Consider the following 14,993-nt stretch of genomic DNA (forward strand, 5'->3'; position numbering starts at 1 on the left):
AAAAATGTAATTCCTTTTTACTCTCTTGTTCTACACATAGTACTCGTATGTGTCAATTCTATCAATAAGATACGCAATTTTATTTTAAAGAAATTAATTATATAAAGAATTGCTAATAATGCCCTTCAGCGCGCCATCTCGGATTCAACTATTAAACTATAACTATGATTGAATCTCAATGCCAACTTTTATCATATAGAAAAGGGCTGTCTTTAGGGTTTTCTCGGCAAATATTTTTTCTCGCCGTAAAACCATCCTTGGATTTTAACGAACATTTTAAATAAAGAATTGACCAAATTGGTCTATGCGTTGTAGAGTTATGCGCTTACCAACAGATTTAGCAATTCATTTCTATATTATAAATTATTCCAACAAATGTTCAGCTTTGAGTCACTATGACTTGGGTGATATGTTCAAATTGCTTGTTTCGCTACACTTCACTAGTCTGACAATCCTAATCCCAGGCAATAGTTCCGCTTATTGAGTTCTCTGTGGTGTTTACAAGTACATGTAATGCACGTAACCACACAGTTTGAAGTAGTAGTGAAACAGGACCACGTCTACTCTCTTGATCTCGTTGTCCTATTCCTGATAGTTGTTGTGATAGTGCTCATTAGTGGTTTCTCACACTATCCCCACTTACTGACACTTACTATGTGAAATGTCAACAGCAACAAATCAACTATCTTTTAATTTTACTTTACTTAATTTCGTAATTATGGTCGTTGTAGAGTTAAGATAAGCTAAGCAGTAAAGATCAACTCCTCTAATTTCATATTGTGATGTTGCGGCTTTACTACATCCACAAATCCCTTCTTCAACCTTTCAACCCGCCAGCGTGCCCCCAAGTTTCTTTGGCGAGAATGGAAACTTGACTAACCTCTCAGGTCTCTGCACGAGTTGAACTTCGTTATTCACTGGTTAAACGTGACTCATCTTGGCGTGTTTGTGCTTGATGCGGTACGCTTTCCCAAATTACTCGGCTCATATGTTATCGACGTCGTTGAAAGGGTCGTTCCGCGTTTGCGTGTCGCGCCCATCTTATTAGTTATTAGTTTATGGCTCTAATCAGGAGTTTTGAGATGCATACCACGTCAAATTAATATCGTCAAACAATTTAATTACGCATAAAACATGAAATAAATCAAAAAAATATAAAATTAAAAGAATTACCTTTGTTTTGTCAAGGAATCTTCTACGATTTTACAGACACTCGAATATTAGATGTGCACTGTACGCGAGACACACGAGAACTAAACTGGTTTTCGTGTGAAGTGAACGAATTTATCACAACACAAGATATGCGATAAGAAACATACAATCTTGACTGTAAATAAACAAAACGAAAACAAGAAATAATAAATATTAATAAAATAACATTTCATTTTTTAAATTTAGAACAAAATCCAGATTTTCACTAAAATTAGAATAGATTTATTATCCAAATCAATCAAGACTTGACATGTGCCACATCATCTCAATTTTGATTTGAGGGTATTCTGCCTGCGCAAACTTGCAACCTCAATATTTCACATTCGCGTGCCCCAAATCAATATTCTAATTACGTGAGTTCAAAGTTGACACTCACCACAAACATACAATATTTAATATTTATCTGAATTTTAAAATTATATTAAAAAACACTTTTAATTAAAAAATATTTCGATATTAATTAAAAATTAAGACAAAAGCTTTTACCATGAAAAAAAGTTCCATAAGCTCAGAGGAATATCAAAATTAAAATGAATACGATAAACCAAGTGACATAAAACTTAATTAAAAATAGCAGGTCGTAATTTTGCGTAAATTTGATCATTAACGATTGCGCAGGAATAAAATTTTATAATCGCATTACCTTCCATAATTAAAGAGGACATTAATGGCAATTTTAATCACAATATTTCTCAGGTCATTAAAAAGTATTTATATGAAAAATGTAATAAAATTTCATATAAACTTGTAAAGGTTTCAAAGCACTCGATTTCCACCTGAAAGAACGCGCAAAGAATGTGCGTCCGACTCGTCGCTCGATGAAAATGCCCTAATTATCCACAATGAAATATAAATGATAATTACCTCTAGCTGTGCCTTTGCGTCCACGTAAGTCTGCGCCGCGTTTATTGCCAAAAACCGAAAAGCTTCCAAATCGCTGGCCGCTAAACGAAATTGACGCGCTGGCAGTCGGCAGTCGATCTGCGTTCAATTAGTTAATTAACTCCACACGCTACCACGCACACACATGTAAACCTTTTCCACACACGCACACACACGTATACACACACCACGGCGCAATCAATCAATCAATCAAAAAACAGCCACCGGTTTATATTGTTTAATCACCGGTGATAAACCGGGCAATCAACTAACATTTGGGTTACTATCAAAGTTTTATTAGATTCACTTTATAATTACTCACTCGCAGATCTCTTCACAACTTATTTTTTTCGACACTTCATTTTGATGTGTTTGATATATTATGAAGATATGTTTGGTTCTTGTTCGTTGCCGATTGTTAATTGAAAACGTGAGTGTCGAAATGGCAGAGGAGTCAAGTCAATTCGTGCGTGGAGCGCGTGCGGCGGAGAGGAATCGCATGCCACCGTTCGACGTTGAGCGCCGCGACGAGACTGACTGCGCCGCGGCGGCGGCGGGCGTTCTCTGCTGCCTCCACACTGCCTCCGCTACATGTTCATGTCCACTCTACTTCCTCAAAAAATAACAAAATAAAAAATTTCAATCTGAAACATTTTCCTAGTCGTAAATATTTTCAACTCTATTTGTGTTTATTTTCTTTTCGATCGATTTGTAGTCAAATGCTATGGATGAAAATATTGAAGTGTGCTGTCGAAAGGAATGAAATATCTCAAACACGAGTCTTCAGTTATTTTACTGATGCGCAACATGAATCTTTAATAATCCGAATTTCTCTTGAACTGTTACCAATTTCGATCATTTTTCAAGTTATTCAACATTCCAGTGCGAATAAGTAACTTTTGACTAAATTCCCGACACGTTTTTAAAATATTGCGAATACGTTTGACACAAGTGTGCCACGTTCGTCCTTGCATTGTCCTCTCATCTCATCCTGACGTAATCATAATCTATCATACTTTACCAAACATCGGAGACGAAACGTTGTCGCATGAATCTTCATGACAACGTTTAAATTTACGTGCGGTGTAAGGACAAAGGACGAGCGAGGCAACCAAAATGGATCCAGGTACAAACATTATCCTGGCATGACAGCGCAGCTTATTATTTATACTGTCGCCACAAGATGAGTACAATCTAAACAAATTGATATGTCAATCAGTTTTGCACCATAAACTAATACTATGCATTATACACTGTGTGATTTATGAAACGTAGCAAAAAAACATTAATCACTTTAACGATATATCATAAACTATAAAATGGTTTGTAAGTTTTATTTCGTTTTTTTACTGTTGCGCTATTGCCTTTTGATTTTTGTGTTTTTTTCTTTTTGCTTTTCTAGGCGATTAGGTGTTTGCTGCTCGCTGGTAGCATTAACACGAACATATATTACGTGCACAGGGCGATAATATCCGATAATAGGCCATGTAATCGTAAGCGTAATCATGACGCAGCGCAGAAATGCATTTTTCAGGATTATTATAATCAGCCGGTTAGCTCTGGAACAACGGAAATATTATTGATGCATGGATTAAATGGTCATTAACTTGATTTAACATCAAGCAGTCCAAATTATATCATTATAATAATTTATTGTTGTATTTTTAATAAAAATAATATCACATTGACGTCATACCTGCGTAATTTTAATATTCCAAAGGTTATATTGTGTTTACAAATCATGTTTGTGTTTTGTTTTAAAAATAAAGATAATTTCCCAATTTTCCCGCAACCAGTTGCTCCCCACAACGACTCGACAATCAATTACATCGTTAGATCGCCATGAGCATTATGTTAAGCTCGATGCTCGAAGCTTAAAAGCTCGAAGCCCGACTGAGATTGCTTACTTGTTGATGCTCGAGCATATCCGATGTTCGAGGACATTAACATTTATGCTGTCGACAACCCTACAAGTTGACACATTAAGTCAGAGCAAAAAAAAGTTAATATTTTTATCCAACCCTAAGATGCTAATCTAACAACGTGTAAAAATTATTATCATTTACCGCCTTCACTAAAATAGGTTCATAGTATAAATATTTAAAGAGGATTATTTTTAAACGTCAATGTCTTTTATGCTACAGGTCAAGGGGCTGATTACAAATGTTCTTCTTCGAATCGATTTTTAATTGGGTCAAAATTAAATCAATTTTAAAGTTTTAATAAAATAAAATAAATTGTGGCGCATTTATGAATTTATTTATTAATAAGATTTAAGTAGATATAATGTTTGGTTATTTTCTTTTAATAACCTCTAACCCCTAAATTTAACTGTAAACTCATGTGGCGTAAACCACAATGACGATCGTAAACCGCATAAATAATGAATACGCTTCAACTCGGTTCGATAAATATTTCGAACGTTCGCGAACGTTTTCGAGTGCTTCACGATTCCTGCCCACACCTTTCGTCAACCATACTAAGTATTCAAATTTATTAAAATTAGTAGGAGTATGCGGGTTCCACAACCATTCCCACAGCAGCAGCCTGTGTACATACTAGATTTGGCTACGAAAATTCTTTTGAAGTAATCAAAATAACAACATAAGCATAAAAGCTCGGAAGCTTCGAGGGGGTCGTCGTCGTCGTCGACGTCGTCGTCGTTGTGGATCGATCCAGCGTAGCGCCGCATGCATTATTGATTGTTTTCCACCAGTACTCATTCAATATTCGATGACGATGCCTTCTTTGATATATAGGCCACACACAATACAATATACCTACCCACAAAAAAACATCATTAGTTGTGCTGACTTGGCAAAAAATGAATAAATATTGCTTTGTGGATGCACTCTAGTTGATTTAAAGCCGGTGGAGGTTAAAATGAAATTTGATAATCGTCTGGAATATATGCGAAGTCGCACAAGGTGCAAGGCACAGTCAGTTGACTTGTTCTTGTGAGTTTCTGACTAAATTAGCAATCTGTTTGCTCGGCGTCTCTCGCTTCTCGCTTCGCCGAGCTGTAAATCAGCGAACGCGCATAAAATCGGATTAGTCGCGACCGTTTAATGCGCCCATCAAATGTTGCAGCCCTAGCAATGAACAAGCCACTCGTAAAACTTGTAAGGCGTACAGAGAAAACACTTGAAACAATAGAAAACACAGAAATGTCATAAAGTTTGCTATTAAGCACATGACAAAAGTAATAAAGCTTATTAAAGTATTATATATAATGTATTGCATCCAGGGAGAGCAAAATTAAATTCAAAAACAAAATTCAAGTGTCAAACTAAAATTTCAGGCGCCTCCACCAGAAAAGTTAAAAACTAAAAGTTGGAATTTAATATGAATTTGATTTATCTTTTTTAGTTTAAGAGTTATTCGAGTTTGAAAGTTTCAATTGCAATTATTTCGAGAACATGTGACCGTAAAATAGACCGGAAAAAGATTTTTCGATCGGATATGCGGTTATCCAATAGAAAAGGCGGTAAATAGTTGCTTAAGTGGATTCACCCAAACATTTCATCACTAGTTTAGGCCGATAATGGCCCCGCCGCGCCGTGTTTTTGTTTGTGATCGGCCTCGTTTTTTAGGTCAACTTAAAATGTACAACGCCGCCCCAACAAGCCGCCCCACACCAAACACAATCTAAAGCACCTCCTGCGTCCAGCACTACATGCGCCGCATTAAAAATTAACACTAAACTCACGGATTACGACTCCACAGGTTCGGTTCACGCATTACGAGGTTTAAGGCGAGTGAAATTTCAAACTTTCAGTAACCAACCCCTCAAAATATTACACTAAATACAGATAATAAGTTATCTAGCGTTAAATAGTCTGCAGGTACATAATACCTAATCTATTATATAAAAATTAATCGCAAAATTTGTTGGTAAGCACATAACTCTACAACGCCTAGATTAATTTGGTCAATTCTTTTTTTTAAATGTTCGTTAAAGTCCAAGGATGGTTTTTGCGGCAAGAAAAATTCGAATAATTGCCGAGAAAACCCTAAAGACAGCCCTCTTCTATAGGATAAAAGTTGGCATTGAGATTCAATCATAGTTATAGTTAAATAGTTGAATCCGAGATGGCGCGCTGAAGTGCATTATTAGCAATTATTTATATAATTAATTTCTTTAAAATAAAATGGCGAATTTTATTGATAGAATTGACACATACTATGTCTAGAACAAGAGAGTAAAAACAAATTACTATTTTATAAAACACCGGGACAAAATCGCGAGCAAAATCTAGTAATAAATAATTAATATTTTAAATATAATTATGAAATTTCAAAGATGATACACGTGTATTATCGCCATGGAAGTATTAAGGGTTTGAATGATACTGTATCACGTTTGTGAGGACCTTATATATGGTCAGTATAAGAGAGGATGAAGTAGCAATTCAAACAATCGTACAATCATGGAAACGTTCGAACCGGGAATACAAACTATCGATTATCCGGAAAGGTCATCCTCCATTTAGAGCGACGACAACAACGACGGCGACGACGACGACATCGGACATGTTTGACGATCACGTGTGCCTGTGTGCACATGTGTACTTGCGGTAGCGAGGGTTGTGGTCACGTGTAGGCGCATTCAGCCCACACAGAACATGGGAAACTGGAAAGCAAAACGACGTCATTAAATATATCAGCATATGTATCTATCAACCAATATTAATAGCTATCAAATCAACTATCTACAAACGTACAAGTAGATATTTTGTTTTATTTAGTTAATTTTCAGGTTATTACCGATTTAATCTTAAGCTAATTACATACAGATGGCGTTAGTTACAAGTTATTTTTATGTTGTTTTGACTGTAATCACAAAGACATCCGATACGAAAAGTTTTGCAAAGCAAAGAGTAATTATACACATCGAGATCAAAGCGAGATCATTTTGAAAAAGGAAAATGCGAACACCAACATAGAAATTTAATGAAAAGCATCATTCACATCGGTGTCATACTCGCAATACAATATGATCCAATGCAAACTGAATTAATAGATGTCGCGACTACTGTATCAATGAAGCAAAACCACATTGTATGTTTCGAGAGATAAAGTTTCGCCTTCTCCACGTAGAATAGACCACGACGTGATATTCCGTACTTCGACTTTATGAACTCTTCACTGCACACAAATCCGGTGGGTGCGTTGTGGGTTGCGGCGTAAGATAACAATAGGATATACTGCGAAAAGTGAGCGAAAAGGACGCAAGGCGGATAACAGGGAAAAAGTGATTGAGAAGTTTGTCGAGTGGCGAGTGCCGCACTCGACGGCGCGATTTGAGGGGCCTAGAGGACTACGGGTTGCATAATAGGCGCCGTGCTGACGCTCCAAAATGAAGTGTTTGTCATGTCATGTCACAAGATCGGACATCATAAAAGAGATAAAAATAGATTTCACTTCAGACAAATAAAAAAAACACACAAATTTAATTTAATTTGCATCACAATACGGGCAGCAATAATTTAATTCAACAATCAAAAACTTGGAGCTATCCAGAACATCGGTCATAAAAGTGATTGATTAAAACCACTATGAATTACTTAACAATTTTTCCACCCGCCTACGCACAGCCAACCAAGCATATAACATGAAATTATTTTCATGAGTAATGCCTGTGGTGCCTAAGCTGTGGAATACGAAATTATATTAAAGCAAGAATGTACAATATGGACATCGACGTGTTTACGTGGAATAAAGAAGAAACGCATCGATTTTGTGTCCAATATTCAATTCATTATGAATTCTCAACCACAACTCACATCAGCAAATATACCATGCACATATTGTTGTTATTTTCAATTAGATGGATTAGGTTTTAAATTGTTTTAATATTTTGATTTTGTTGCCTCTGAATATTTCACCTGTTTGTGTTTATTTTATGCGGATGATATGCTCTCGGGGCATGTGTGCATCGATGTGTTTGTGCAACGCGACGAGCGTGAGCAAACACGGCCGTTAAATGTGTGAATTGAATTTTAATTAACAGCTAAACAACCAATAAACGCATGAAACGTGAAAAATTTCTGATATTTTCATAAAAATCACTTTAACTCATTTTTAAAACTACTTAACACCATTAGTGTCCACTATAGATAATGAAAATCAATTTGCAAGCATTCCGCGTCACAATGTATTCCAATTACGTAGTTCGGCAGGAATTTGCAAATTGCAGGTCTCTGAATAAACGTTGGACAAAGCATTCTGCTTCCAGCCGAAAATGGTTGGTGGCTGGTGGGCAGCATTGACAAGGCATACCTAATGAAACTCATCTCTGGGATCTGAATCATTTTCGTGGAACGCCTGTGAAGCTCATAGTTTTCAAACTGGTTGAATGTGAACGCTGCACATAAATTCGTCGAACTCAAGCATCACATGTGCAGCAATTTAATGTGCGCGTCGTGTGATTTCGCTGCGATAGTGAAACGCGAGGAGCTCAGCTTCCGTAATTGGGTTTTCTAAAATTAGCGCCGCGACCGAAATGTGCGCGAGATGCTGTGGGCTGGAGCAGCGCGCAAACAAGAACCGCGACACATTATACCAACATTTGTGCTTGCAAGTTGCATAATGCAGAAAAATCTAACAGCACCGCAGTAGATAACTTAGGAGATGTGTGTTTGTGTGCCCCAATTGTAGAAATAGCAGTTTTAGTAAAACATCAGCCGTCCCGAGCTGATAGCAATCCGTCATGTGGGTGATTTCCTATGGGAAAACACAAAAAATTCTATCTTCCAAAACTTCCACCAACTTCAAGCAATAAACTTCTTCTTGATTGCCACCCGTCTAATAAAACATGGTGTTTTATTAGTAGTATAGTTCAATATAAAGAGGAAAAGTCCAAAAATGATTTCCCGCACAGAAAAAATTATTTGAAAAAATGACTAATATACCCGTGAAACGCCGTTGGGTGAGCGCACGCAGTAAAACCTTACAAAACGTAATGAATAAAGAGAATAAATAAATTAGTCTGCGGTTTGGGGCGTCTAGCTCGCTCGGGGACTGGCAACCATTGCTTCCAATAATGTAATATGCAAAGTTCAAATGTTACTGGGGCAGAATAAAACGCACGGTAAGGCAACGCATTGAGTTAGTCAGCGTATTCCAGCACATGTTACTTGTAGGACTAATCTATTTGTTCAATTCAATTCATTGCTTTTATTGCAGGGTGTGGAGGTGGTTGGGGGTGGCTATTTCAATAGAAAACATGAAGTAAGCTCGTGTCATGTTGTGAATTAAAAATATGATGGATGTACGGAAATAAAAATGGAAAAATAGTTATTCTAGTGTTGCTAGCGGCACCTAGTGTCGAAAAACTGAACTAATTTATAAAATAACACACATTTTACACTTTCATCAAATTAAAACTTTAATAAATTTATTTTTTAGTTTACTAATACATATAAGTTATTAAAAGGGAGCGAAAATATTTTAAATGTTTAGGAATTTTTTATTAAAAATTAATTTTTACTCGCGCCATCTGCGATTGAATGAAGTGACTATACAAAAACACTGTAAGTCCTTGTTTTACTAACTGCTTCCTATAGAAGATGTCGCCGCAATGCAGAAAACTAAATAATTCCCACCCTCAGTCAGTTTCAATTTCCGTCACACCCCCAATTTCCGTGGAAAGTTTGTTGGCGCATTCAAAATTTAAAAGCACCCCCACACGTCAGAAACACGTGCGCTGGGTGCGTTTTGTGCGTTTGAAGCGTTTCCAAGTAAATGGAAGGTAATATTTCACGAGCCGCCCACCTACCCCATCACGCTCCATTATGCTTCTTCAAATATTGGACTTGTGCGCCGTCATGCCCAAGTGTGTTGCGTGAGTTTACGAGAAGTTCATGAAACTCATGTAAACTCATGAAACATATGAAATCCATGTACATGACAACATTACATGCAATTGCCATGCTACTAGGAATATCCAAGTGCGTAGTACTCGACGCCATTGAATCAACAAACGTCTTTATTTCTAATGCAATCGATACGGCTTTATTTTCGACATGCCTCGGAACAGGTTGCTGACATTTTGGTAGTGACACGTTGACAATTTCAAATTCAAGTGGAGAATATTTCGAGGATATAGGCAAACATAATCACTTGTTTGAGTTAGGCAACTCAATAGAGTATCAATCATTTTCAGCATATTGAATTGCCTAATTAATAACTCATTATTCTGTGGTCATTGATTCTGGTCGAGGGGAATATTAATACGCACGTGACACCACTGAACCACTGAATTGTATATGTGGTTGCCTACAAAATGCAAATAAAAGCTATTCATTGCTTTTTCACTATACACGATACACAATGGAATTTAATATTAGCAATTATAAAATCAATGTTATCTAATATTCCTAATATACCTTTTATTGAAATAATAGCAATTATATGAATATCTACAAACTTACCAACTCACTACATACAATAATCCAAATTCAGATTACTTTCGAGGAAATATAAGTAATCGATTTCGTTGAATAGGAATAATCCACGTACATTTATCATAATTAAATCCATATTGCCCGATGCTATCAACCGACACGAAAACGATTTTAATAAATTGAATAGTGGCCATTTTGTGACGTCGTTTTATGTAAAAAGGAGAATAATGTAAGTTGTAATGATGAAAGATAACAAAATATAAATGGATAAAAAATATGAAGGACAAAAGAGATTCATTTATGTCAGATCGCATGTGACATGTGTCATGTGTGGTGATATAGGAGGTGCTTGAGAAGGTGCAAGTTCAAGTGGGAGAGTGTTTGCAAAAAGCGATAGCGAAAGTAGGAAGTGGGAACAGACATAAATGTCGCTCAGGATTTGAGCGCTTAACGCAGGATAACAAGGATTATCTTCATTTTTCTTCCTTCAAGACACATGATACAATATGTGCATCATGCGTGATGTGAGTACACAAAAACATTATGAATAAATTTGAAATAAGACAAAAATAAGATTTCTAACCTAACCTAACCTAAAATTTAACAATATGCCACCCTTTATATCTATAATATAAAAATAAATCGCAAAATCTGTTGGTAAGCGCATAACTCAACATCACCTAAGACAATTTGGCCAATTCTTTTTTTTAAATGTTCGTTAAAGTCCAAGGATGGTTTTGATGGCGAGAAAAATTCGAATAATTGCCGGGAAAACTCTATAGGCTGCGGTTTTCTATAGGATAAAAGTTGGCAGTGAGATTCAATCATAGTTATAGTTAAATAGTTGAATCCGAGATGGCGCATTGAAGTGCATTATTAGCAATTATTTATATAATTAATTTTTTTAAATAAAATTGGAAATCTTATTGATAGAATTGACATATACTATGTATAGAACAAGAGAGTAAGAACGAATTAGATTTTTATTTAACACAACCGGAACTAAGTCGCGGGTAAATGCAAGTTATATCTAAATATGCGATAAGACAAAAATAATTTCTAACCAAACCTAACCTAAAAATTAACAATATGCCCCGCCTCCTCGTTTAGTATTAGTTATAGAGACTTAGATGCTTTGCTTGCATTGAAATTTTAAAAACCACATCCGTCTTGTCACTTGTCACTGTACTAGACATCCCGCAGGAAGTTTCCGATTGCATCCCGGCGGGAATCGTTAAATTGAATCGAAGTCAAAGCAAAACTTGAAACTCCAACCAGAATTTGCACTCTTTCAATCTTTTCCGTTTCTTTTTTTTACTCTTGTTCGCTTCGTTCCGGAAGATTGCAACATTTTTACTATTCTACTACCATTCGCCAATCATTCCGTAGCCTTTATGTCCTACTCCAGAAAACGAGGACGAGGACATCACGGTAACTGCGGTACTTTCATCGCGCTCTAACTAGACACCAACATTCCTTATCTTACATAGATTCCTGCAGAAGTATTAGAAAAGTGAAAGCCATAGGAAGAAGGCTCGCTTGTTAAGTTTCAGAACATGTGAATGGTTATTGCTTTCGGCCATCTTGTCATTCGCAATTTGTAGAAAAAATCAGCTCAGAGATATAGTAACAAATAATTTATACCCAGCATCATTTTCAGAAGGTTTTTAATATTTTTGCTAAAAAATTTACTCAAGCAGTGAAAAAATCTTAATTAAAAATGCAAACAAGTATTTTTATGCTCTTTGTGATTTTCGTGCTTTGTTTGCAAACAGTTCCATTACAGAAAAAACGCCATTAGACAATTATACGTTTATCTACAAAAAAAGAACTCAAATATTATTTTAAATTAATTGCTCAAATTTATCACCGCCTATAACAACGGAATGAAAGCGCCCGAAAAAAGCAAATGAAGCAAATAAGATGAGCAAAAAAAAAGTAAATTAGTCGATATTTTATGTCGACACCAAACTGACTACGTCTAGACACACTACCCCGTCAAACTTAATTAACCCAACTTAGTAAACGTGTCATTTATTACTAATTAACAATCATTATTGAATTTTCTACCCTTTGCATAATACAACAAAAATAAACTCAGCCACTTTTGATGCTGAAGATTTCGAAGATTTGAAGCAAAGTGCTTAATTGCGGTTTGCCGTGTTCGTTGCGTAAATTTAATTCCAGGCGCGCCAGAATTCATTATTCATCTACAATATTCTACAATTGTATGCGCTTTGCCAGTGTTGGTGTTGCGAGGGTTAGACAGAAGCAGATACAACCGTAATTCATTAGCGATATGAAAGCCGCTATCATGTGGGTGCACACTAACCCAATCACGCATCATATGCCACCATGTACCACCAGCAGACCACTACATGCGATGCGCAAACGAGCATTTCGATTCGTAAAGGCAAGTTGTTGGTTAGTTAACCAACTTACGCATAAAAGCATCGCGGTGCAATGGACACTAAAATTTACTATGTTCACGGATGTTACCAAAGCAGATGTTGCAATGTTCATGCATGTGTTTATTAAACATATTATTGGTGGCAGCGTCATGCGCGTTCATTAAAATCATATTATTGGTTATGAAACATGCGCTGAGATCATTATTTTAAACAACGTGTGTGAGTACATCAACATCACTTTCATTGGATTCGTTAGGGGATTTAATTAGTGATAGATCGGTTGAAAACTTGTCATTATAGATAATTAACCGCCGCGCGTCTTGGGAAATTTTAATATCCGTAATGAAATTATTAATTAAAATTTTCCATTATTTAAACACTGTAATTATGAATATTTGAACTTTAACTTTTGAATTTTAAGCTGCCGGTGGTTGGTGGGGGAGGTTGTTGAAAATGGTAAGCGACGTGAGGCGTCGCGACGCACTCGAGTTCGGTCAGTTCGCGTCGCGACGTCGCTGCAAACAAACGCGCGGGCGCTCGTCGTGATACGTGTTATCATCGTGCGCTTACACACGTGTCTTAACAACGAACAAATACAATTATTTCATACAACAAAATAATTAACTAAAAATTTATTTGACTATAAAATGTAAATATTAATCTCACTAGAAATATATATTTAATAATATAAATAAATAAAAAGTGAAAATATCAAAATTTTACAGAGGTAAATTTAAACTTTCATAGAAAGTCAAAATATTTCTATTAAAAAACTGAAACTTTGTTGTGAATTAAACTGAACTGAAACTAAACTAAACTCAGCTAAAGTTACAAGTGTAAGTAAACACGTGAGTGCGAATATTATGTGCGAAATTATTTGTGGTTTCGGTTGCTAAAACTTTCAACATTAAGGTAAGTTACAGCAACATTTTCAATACGCAAACAAAGATGATGTAAAGGTGTGAAAAAATCAAAGCAAACATCAAGCAACTTTTAAATATTATAAGTAGTTCTTAAAAGCTTCAAGTCAAATCAAAAAATTATTATAAACAAAATAAATTTATCATATGTTACATACATACGTGTACATGAAACACTAATTAATTGCCACTTAATTTCTTGTTGGCTGCTCTCTGGAGACAATTAAAATAGAGTAAAAGTTTTTACTATAATTTTACTTGTTTCCCTAATGAATTAATTTTAAAATTTAAACGTTCAGGGGAGTACTTAGATGTCTCACTCGCATTTATTGAATAAATTACATTATTTACATCAATTACGTGAATTAATTTAGAATTGAGGTCGCATGTAGTTGAAAACTAAGCACAAACCACAAAAGCACAAGTGTAATTAAATTAATTAAATATTTACATTGTTTGCTATGTTTAATGCCATTTGCGTTACTAATTGTCATTAGTCAGTCATTCAACCACTTACTCCAACATTTTGTATTCGGTAAATAACGTTTCATAGAGGCAATTAATTGTTTAACTATAAATAACATTAAATTACAATTAACCACTCAGTATAAACAATCCCAGTTTGTTATTTTTACTGAAATTATAGATTAAAGCATAATATTATCCGTATAGCAAAAAATACACTATGAAAATTGATTAAAATACGCACTTATGATAATGGAATAAAGTGGCTTAGAACAATTGAAAATGCATTATCCGTAACTTTTGTGTTAGGATTATTTATTTAAGTCTGCGCCATTATTTTTCGATTATCACGCATCAATTTAATGACACACGTATTTCATGAATAATAAATCAGAAAAAAGTGACCTAAATCCAAAGTACTTTTTAAAGTTTTCTGTCACGTGACATAAAATGTGGGATATGTCAGAGGGGATGTGTTAAATATTGGCAGCGGTAACTAGTCCCAAGGTTATTGCTAGTCATTCGGTCAGCTGGCTGCTCTGGTCGCAGTAAATTATTGTTGCGTCGCGATTTAAAAGCATCATAAATCTCATGCGCCATGTCACACCACACCACCACCACTAAAGTGTGGTAAATGTAGAGATCTACATGTATTCCCTACATGAGAAATCATTTGCTGCATGCTCGTTATTAAG

At 35.6% G+C, this 14,993-nt stretch overlaps 2 protein-coding genes across 3 annotated transcripts in view; one reads left to right on the forward strand and one right to left on the reverse strand.

The window, feature by feature from the left end:
- Positions 1-14,993, reverse strand: part of LOC135796570 (uncharacterized) — a 73,773-nt gene that overhangs the window by 29,927 nt on the left and 28,853 nt on the right. The window contains 1 exon segment of the mRNA XM_065308643.1: positions 6,554-6,727. The gene's annotated coding sequence lies outside the window, so the exon portion shown is untranslated.
- Positions 13,425-14,993, forward strand: part of LOC135796568 (uncharacterized) — a 28,101-nt gene continuing 26,532 nt past the window's right edge. For both annotated transcript variants that reach the window (XM_065308640.1, XM_065308642.1), the window contains exon 1: positions 13,425-13,825. The gene's annotated coding sequence lies outside the window, so the exon portion shown is untranslated. The remainder of the gene's footprint in view (positions 13,826-14,993) is intronic.

This window comes from Atheta coriaria, unplaced genomic scaffold (assembly GCF_025399875.1).
Source record: "Atheta coriaria isolate IRGN ID8LTWV9N9 unplaced genomic scaffold, Caltech_Dcor_3.1 hic_scaffold_7_pilon, whole genome shotgun sequence".
Lineage (NCBI taxonomy): Eukaryota > Metazoa > Arthropoda > Insecta > Coleoptera > Staphylinidae > Dalotia > Dalotia coriaria.